This window comes from Glycine max, chromosome 15 (genome assembly GCF_000004515.6).
Source record: "Glycine max cultivar Williams 82 chromosome 15, Glycine_max_v4.0, whole genome shotgun sequence".
NCBI lineage: Eukaryota > Viridiplantae > Streptophyta > Magnoliopsida > Fabales > Fabaceae > Glycine > Glycine max.
The window spans coordinates 16,985,980-16,995,387 of NC_038251.2; the positions used below are offsets into that span (position 1 = coordinate 16,985,980).

General features: G+C 29.0%; 1 long non-coding RNA gene across 1 annotated transcript; it reads left to right on the forward strand.

The window, feature by feature from the left end:
* Positions 1-3,407: 3,407 nt before the first annotated feature.
* LOC121173643 (uncharacterized) lies at positions 3,408-3,806 on the forward strand. Its single transcript, XR_005888896.1, has 2 exons — positions 3,408-3,456; positions 3,563-3,806. It is a non-coding gene; the product is annotated as an uncharacterized lncRNA (long non-coding RNA).
* Positions 3,807-9,408: the final 5,602 nt, after the last annotated feature.

Here is a 9,408-nt window from a genome sequence, read left to right on the forward strand (position 1 = left end):
ACTATCAAACTTTGACTCCATAATTTCTATTCCTATAATCAAGGACTTTAATTACAAGTTAGGTGTGAGTAATGTGCCTTTTTATATTCCTCATTATTTTGATTACTTTCATTTTTTTTTAACTTTCCTATTACGTTCATACTTCATAAAATATTAAATATTTATTATGAAGAAGACTTTTAAAAAGGCTATCAGGCCACGCCAGACTTTTAAAAAGGTGAGGTCGAGTCAAAATAAAAACCTTTGATAGGCTATAGGTCAGGCTCAGGCCTTAAAGATTCATCGTAGATTAGGATCAAGTCTTTCAAAGTCTGGTCTGACCTAGCCTATTCCCACCCCTACTTCTCGAACATTGGTTTATAATTTTCAATAATGAACATAAGTATGAACTCTGTTTTCAGGCTTGGTTTTCAATTTTTTTTATCAATATCGAACTTATATAAAGAAAATTTATAATAATTCAAGCATATTATTCAATCATCTAAGCAAATTCTTTTAACCTAGATTTAATATATTTTTTTCATCTCTAATTATAAGATTTGTTTAGAAATTTATTTGTTGTTTTTTATAAGATAATTTTTAGGTGCATTAACTATTATTTTTTATACATATTTTTACTTAATTAGTCTCTCCAAATATTAATTAGATATAATTAAGTGAATAAAGGAATAAAAAAAATATATAACTTTAGAATGCTAATATAAATAATTGACATATATTTAATGTGATTAATTAAATTAATTATTAAAAAAACAGTTGAAAGAGTATTGTAATTAGAAATGGAAGGGAGTAATTAACATAACAATGAAAGATAATGCACTCTACTTGTAAATTCTAGTACTGTAATAGCAAGGGTATAATAGGTATGAGTTAGATAGAAGTTAGTGCCACAAATTAATGTTGTCAATGTCAAAGATATATTAATAGCTTCTATATTCTGAAGCAGTGAGGAAGGTTACACAAGGCCATGCATGCCAGAGGTACATAAATGATAAATCCTAGTATTGAAGAAATGGAAAGAAAAAAAAAGTTTGATGAGCACATGCATGCGGGCGTATGTGACAAAATTTTAATTTTTCTTTCTTTCATAGGCTCTTTCCTAACATTATGGGTTGTTGATATGATAATAGTAATACCCAAATTAATTAGTCGTGCGTCGTGTTTAAGAAATACTACTAGATATGCCCTTTTATAAGAATCTTTTGAAAAGTGTATAAAAATACTTGTTATAAACTCTTCAAAAAAAAAAAAATACTTATCCATACTGGTTTATATAATCCATATTTATTCATCTTATCCTCTTACACAAATATATACAAATATATAGGTAGAAAAGATATGTTATACACGATCCAAGTGGCGGATCCAAAAACTGTTTTTAGTGAGAAAAAAATAATTTATAATATTTTTATAGACAAAAAATATTATAATTTTTTATAAAATACACAATCTCATAAAAAGAAAAAACAAAATACTTATACTTCTACGAATTTAAAAGAATAAAATTAATATCACTTTATTTTTTCTTTCAATTTTTACATTGTTTAATTTAAAAAAAAAACATTTTATGAAAGCAATATGTGTTTTTTATGAAGACAAAACCAATAATTATTCAAGTAAGAAAATTTACTTTATGAAAGCAATTACTCCCATAATAATAAGCAACATGCATCCACCCCTGTACACAATACACAAATATATAATGTACAGTAATTTTAAACTATTTTTTTATTTCCCAGGTATGAGCTCAAGCCTAATCCCTTGTGATGATTGTCACAGAACACTTATCATAGGAACTAAGGATCTCGGTGTAATTTTATACTATTATTTAATGACAAAATATTATATATAATAAAATTATTAAATTTTAAAATAATTATCTTAAAAATTATATTAATAATTATTTTTAATTAATTGACCATATAAAAGCTTATATTGATTTTTTATGGAAAAAATATATATTGATAATATATAGTCATTACAATTATATTCACATATATATATATATATATATATATATATATATATATATATATATATATATATGTTATGAAAGAGATAAGATAATTGAGTATAGGGGTGGACCGACGTTAGCATGAGGCCCCTGATTTTTTTCCAATTTAAAAACTTAATATATCAATATTATTTATTTATTTTATAGAAATTTATTTATTTTATTAAGTAAAGAAATTCTATTTGAAACTGATTATATTTCTTAAAAAATTTAAATTATTATATAATTAATTTTTATCTCTTAACTTTATTTTTTAATTATAAAATTTATTTTTTAAGAAATCTTATATCGATATGATATTTTATCAAAATCAAATTATTATATCATCAATTTTTATCTCCTATCTTTTTTAAATTATTAAATTAATAGTATTTTTATCCTTTTTAAGAAATCTTATCTAAATATTTATTTCATTAAATTTTAGTTATTATATAATGAGTTTTTTTTGTTAAACTCTATTTTTTCTTTTGCGATTAGAGTTCTTGTTTTCAAATATCATATAACAAATGTCTTCTGAATAATTGAAGATAGTTATAATTTCCAAATTATGAAAATACACACTAGTTGTTATTGTAGTCATGAGTTGTGACATCAAAGATCGATAAAGGTTCAAAGACAATATAAAACATGAAAGAAATTTTTTTAATTTTTCATATTTCATATTTAATGTTTTAATAATAAGATTACACTTGGTAAGTCAACAAGATCTAACATAATTGGTTGAACAAGTGACTCTCAATTATTGTAAACCTTCTCACATTATCTTTAATTCCCAAGAATAAAAAGATCGACTACACTTAATAATAAGATACAAAAATAATTTTTTATTATATAGTTATTAATATATATTGAAAAGAAAATCATTGATTATTTTTGTAACATAATAAAAAGACATTATGTGTGTTTTTATTGGGTGATAAATGTTATCACTACTACAAATATTGCCTTTTACGTCACCTGCGCTACGACGGTTATTTAGATAACCGATTTAAATAGTGACGCGGTGGCATTTTTGTAATTATTCTAAAAAAAATTGCATTTTACGACATACATTCTAAGGCGGTTATTAAAAACCGCCTTAGAATGTTATATTATATAAACTTTACTACGGGTTTTAGTAAAAAACCTCGTAGTTGGGTTAAAAAAAAAAAACAAAGCCCGTTAAAAACCTTCCCCTCTTCGTTACATTGAACCCTGGCCCCTCTTTCCTGTTCTCTGAGTGAGCACATTGACAGAAGCAATGTAGCCCTCTTCGCTGTTCTTCCATTCGATCAACTCGACGATGCACGTGGGTGACTCTTCTTACGGCTCAAAGTTCCTTTGAATTAGGGAGTTCGTGAAGAGCAAGGCTTTCTCCACGGTCCTTACAGATTTATTTGTCTCTTCGTTTTTGTTCTGCAACATTCTACAGCCATTTCTGGCAGCCTTTTATTCCGCTAATGGTCAGAATAGTTTAGTATGTAATCTTTTTTTTAGTCATGGTACTTTTGTCATACATGGGATATATAATTTTAATAGGTGATATTTGGTTTTATGCTGTGCATGCAGGTGCTTTAATTGGTGGGAACAAAGCTACAAGGCATAATAACAGATATGTGTTTGGATAGTCATGACAAATCCCATATGATCAAAGGAACTTTGCTTGTGAGGCCTAGTGACCACCTTTTCTGGTTTGGATAATTGGATGTCCCAAGCTGCTACTTCATCTTATTAGCTTCATATTGTTTCAGGTTATTCTTTAACACCGTACAATTCTTGATTCTTATACTTGGAAAACATGTATTTAAACTCATTATTAGAGTATTTTGCATCATGCAAAATTTCTTTCAACTAGCATTTTTCACATGGACTTCGGTAAGTTCCCCATTTTATTCGCTTGGAAAATAAAAATAATAAAAAAATTGGCAAATTTGTGTTCTGAAAATATTTTTTTTAAGAAAAAAACGAGATCGAAAATAAAGAAAATGAAGAAAGAATGTATTAAAGTAGAATGAAAATACTGTATAGCCAGAGCCTTTTTTTTTTTGTCAATTTTTTTCTTCCACAATGAGTTAGAATTTGAGTTGAGTATTGATCATTGGGTAAATAATTGGTAGTTACTATTCTAATTTATCTAACAAAGTCACAATTACCTTAGCTGTATAACTGTAATTAAAATAGGAAAAAAAAAGAGAAGATAGCAAAAACAAATGGAGGATATGAAAAATTTTATTCTTTGTTTCAGTAAAAAATATAACATATTGTTTTCTGTGAAGTACAGATCCGATTCGACATCAGATCATGCTTTCATCAAGAAACTGAGAATATTATCATAAGGGTACTTCGAAATCTCAAAGTTGGGTTAGTCACTTACTTACCTTCTCAGCAATTTCATTTGCCTTCCCTGCATAGTTTCTCAAACAGATTTATTTTTGATAGAGAGAAATTTAAAGTATCATTTGAGGGTCCTTAGTCACAGTCACACATGTTGTTGGAAGATTTTTTATTTTTTATAATAAGCAAAAACAAATTTAATCAGAAGCACAAGGTCTGCCATTCAGTGGGTAGCATGCCTTGGAACTTGTCTAGCCTTTTGGTGCTGGTTATGTGGTTATTAAGGATGTTCCTCCAAGGACTACTGTTGTCGGGAACACAGCAAAGCTGGTAGGAGGGAAGAACGGCTTTGTTAAGTTGGATAAGATTTCTATCTTCACCATGCATTATACTTCACATATTGCTGACTTTTATGATTATTGTGTTTAGACTTTAGAGTGTAGTGTAGTGTAATGTAATAATCCTCAAGCATGTATGCTTTGCAGTTTTGTGTTTGGGATTTTAGGTGAAGTGATTTTGATTTTTGATTGGGGCTGTTTTTTTTTTATTTTTACTATTTGAGTGTGTACAATAGCAGCAATGAGATTTGAACCTAGGACTTCATATAGACTACTCAAATCTCTTAACCACTAGGCCAACTCTGGTGGCTACTGGGGCTATACTTGTATCGACAGCTAAAAAGCATTGATATAGCATGATGCATGTGACAGATATGATACCTAGAGGACAGGGGGATGCAACAAATTTTTAAAATTATAAGACATAACATGACTAAAAGTACATCATAAACGAAGTAACATGAAAAGTTAATCTTAAATCCAGAGGGAATTTATTTTTGAAAGTGAATACTAGTAATTGCAGACATCATGGAATGCTATATTTTATTTAAGTATTGTAATATCTTATTTATGTTCACATAAAAGTTTAAAAAGAAATTTAAAGCAATTGTGAGATGCAGTTAGTAATATTCAAATTTACTTTTGGTTTAAAGGAGGAGAGTGGAGGAATTTTAATGCAAGGGAGAAGTTCCTTGTTTGTTTCACAGGGGAAAGGGAAGTGAAGGGAGGTGAAAACCATTATATATTAAGAATGGTCTAATAAAGTTATTAAGGATAATTTAGTTTAATGAGTGTAAAAGTTTCTCTCCCCTCCAAATTCCCCAATTCTTGAAGGAAAGCTAAAATTAAGTGAGGAGAGATTTTAACCCCCTCCCTTTCCCTCCAACCAAACACTATGGAAATGTTAGTGAAGTATCCCACATGGGTTTGACATGGTTACTATTTTGAAGTGTCTGTGCTTCCTTGATTCAGCTGCTAGTTAGTTAGCTATAACTATATACTAGAGTCTACGGTCACATTTGATTTGGATTCAGGGAGAAGAGTGATATCAATAAAGGTTATTTTTTACTATCTGTTTTTCTACTTTTCCCGCTCTAGTTCTATAATCTATTCTGACAAATTGTGATCCATACATTCTGTCTTCTTTTCTAATACTAGCCTCAACCATTCAAAGTCAGCAGTCTGTCCTCTTAACTATGATAGACTATTGATCACAGAATGAAGTGCTGAATTGAGGAGGCATACATCTTTCAGGGTTTGGAGTCTTGATGGTGGCATGTAATTGTTTCTTAACTTAGGCTAGTGTTACACCCTGGAGAAAAAAAGGGGGAGGGGACCGGGGAGGTATATTTAGGTTGGTTATAATAGTTATTCTTTATTCAATGTTGTAACCACTTTCATGGTATTCATGTTAAAACGTGGTTAAGATATCACCCAGGTTGCTCTTAATATTCAATTCATACAAAACTCACTTCCTCTGCAGTCTTATGCTAATGAAAAAGCTCTCAATCCAGCTGTAGTTATACCATTTACGGCAAAACTCACTTCCTTTGCAATCTTTATAACAAAATATATTTAGGACATGCTCACAAACAGAACACCAAAATGCATCTTACATTACTTTCTCATGCCATATAGACAGTAAATCAAGATTCTGAACCAAAACCCAACTTCCACCCAACCAATTTCACTATAAGCAAGATTTGGCTAATACAAATTATAATAGCAATACAAGTTTCTGTGCAATCTTGTATTTTACTACCTTGAGTTGAGTCCTTTATATAGGAAACAAATGGTAGTATTCTTTTTGGTCCTTAATGTAAGAAACATATGATCACTTTTAAATGTATTAATTGCTAAATTTCTTTTATACCCTAAAAAAAAAAAGAACATGGGGGAAGGGGAGATAGAAAAAAAAACAGTGATGTGCTAGCATTGCTTATCCTGATAATAATTGCCTCCTAATTAGTGCACTGCTTATATCTTGGTCAGAGATTTCTCCCTACTAGTGCATTATCCTTCAAGGTGGTTGTTTATATAATAAGTCTAAGTAACATGAGAATTGACATGAATAAAGGAAGACTTGTGTTATGCTAAACCTTTTCCCATTAATGAGGTATAGGAGGCGAGCCAAACTAAATTACACCAAGGAAATATTAGCAAATGCTAAAGCAACTGATTTCTCAACAAATATTGAAACATTATTGATTCAAATCGATATAAACACTATAAAAATTAATTTGACAAAATATTAGTCAATAAGGAACTATACCAATTGTTGTTCAACAGCTTAAGCCTTTGAAAATATATCAAGTCAACTACAAAGGCAAGTCTGGACAATATTATTTTCCTTTTGAGGCTCTAAAAGCCAATTTTCCTTCTTGTTCCTCAAGATAAAGACTTGATTATATTGAATAGCAATAACTTGACAAATCAAATCTCCTTAGAAATATTCAATTAAGTTTCTCTTATCCGGATCTAGTATAATTTAAAGACAGTATAAAAAAGATACTTTGTCCTAAAAAAAACTTCTTTTCGATAAAAAATTAAAAGCAGTCTCTGAGGGCGGAAGACATTTTCAATCTTGTATTTTCTTCAGTTATGTTTGGTTACAATTTATAAGATTTGAATTTGACTAGTAACTTACATAATTCTAAATGCCATTATTGCACGTTTTCCTAAATTATAATTTTACGACTTAATATATACTTTTTTTTGTTTCCTTTCTTGCTCTTTTGGGGTATGAATCATATGATCATGTGTTATCATAAGAAGAATATGCATAAGTGAATTTGTAAAACTTTTCTCATTTTAGTTTCTTTAGAAGCTGATTTTTAACTTGTGCATAAACTTGGTTTTTCTTCTTATATTTATTTCTCGCATAAGTGCTTATGGAGATTTGTTCACCATTTGATCGTGTTGGTTTTTGGTTTGCATGTTTAACACTCATGATTCTTGGTTTCCAATGATTGAGTTGGTGTTTAATTAATTATTGGTCTGCAGTGCAAGATAAATTAATTGCTCCCAACAACGGCTCTATTTTGAGTGCTATTTATCACCTTGTTTTTCATTTGGAAACATTGTTGTTTGGTCGTTATGACTAATTGTAAGCATTGTTTCATGTATTTGTTTGGGATTCTTTCCTAAGTTTATTAATCATTGATGATCTAAATTATTTATTTAGTTTGGATGACTTGTGATTTTTTATTCTTTAGTTGACATCAAAATTAAATTATATCATTCAAGAACATATTAAATCAATTTCCCCCAAAATTGACTTCAATTACGTGCCATGGCTTTAATAGTGTTAGTTAGGTGTCATTTATTTTATTGTTTGCCAAGTCATGGAGTGATTCCGTGGGGAATTCAGATACCAAATTATCTAAAAATCACAATTATATCATTGAAGATACATCATTCAAAGTCGGTTATTACATAACAACCGTCTTTGAATGTCGATGCAGACGCAGCATTCAAAGACGATATTATGTAAAGACCGTATTTGAATGTCCAAGCAGATGCACCATTCAAAGACGGTTATTATGTAATGACCGCATTTGAATGTCGAAGCAAACGCAGCATTCAAAGACAGTTATTATAACCGTCTTTGAAGGCCCAAGCAGACGCAACATTTAAAGACGGTTATTAAGTAATAACCGTATTTGAATGTCCAAACAGATATACCATTCAAAGACGGTTTTTCGGTAATAACCGTCTTTGAATTTTTCTACTTTTCAAAGACGGCTATTATAATAACCGTCGTAAAAAGTACTTTCGTTTCAACGACGTTATATACAACGACGGTTTACAACCGTCGTTAAAAGTACTTAACAACCGTCGTAAAAAGCCATTTTTCTAGTTGTGTATGTGTTTTGATAGATTATTAATATAATAAAATATTAAATTAAAAATATTTTATATAAAAATTAATAATATATAATTGTTTGATGTATTTTATTTTTTGTGATTGATTCTCTCTCACCTTAGTTTGGGTCTGCCCTTGAGTATATTAGCAACATTTTTCCAGGTTTTACAACACAATGTGTGAGATGATGGGTGAATATGAAAAAAGGTGAAATAAAACTTAAAGCTTGGCTGACGGGAGCCGCAGGAGAATATGTTTTTAACAGAGTAATTGGCCGCTCGAATTGCGCCACTATCAGCGATTATTTACTTCTTTTAGGTGACCCACCGCTCCACAATTCTATTTCAAGTCACAACCTTCACCATTCATATTATTATACTTTCATACACATCCAATATATGTGTTTTTGGTTAGATACATCCAATATATATATATAGTTCAAATAAATTAGTCAAACATAAAACTAAATTTTAGAGAGATTAAGCATTCGTTTGTTTTAAATATTGACGATTTTCTTATAAATTGATGTTTTTATATACTTTTTATAGATAAAAGTATTATTTATGTAATTTTAATTTTAATTTTTCAAGTCTTCCTTTTGTTTTTAGATGAAATATTTAATTAAAAAAAGAGATTTTTTTGTATTGCCAATAATTTTGGGAATGTTGATATTGTTGATTTTTAACCAATTAAATTATACGTCATCTTTCTTCTCATTAATTAAAAAATGTTTTTTTTTCTTCAAATTAGTCATTGATTAATTAAAATATTTTCTATTTTTTAAAAATTATAACTTTAAATTAGAAAAACTGATTAAACATAAGTTTAGAAGTCTAAATCTTAATCTCTTTTACCTCTTTCACAGTGAATCTGAACAT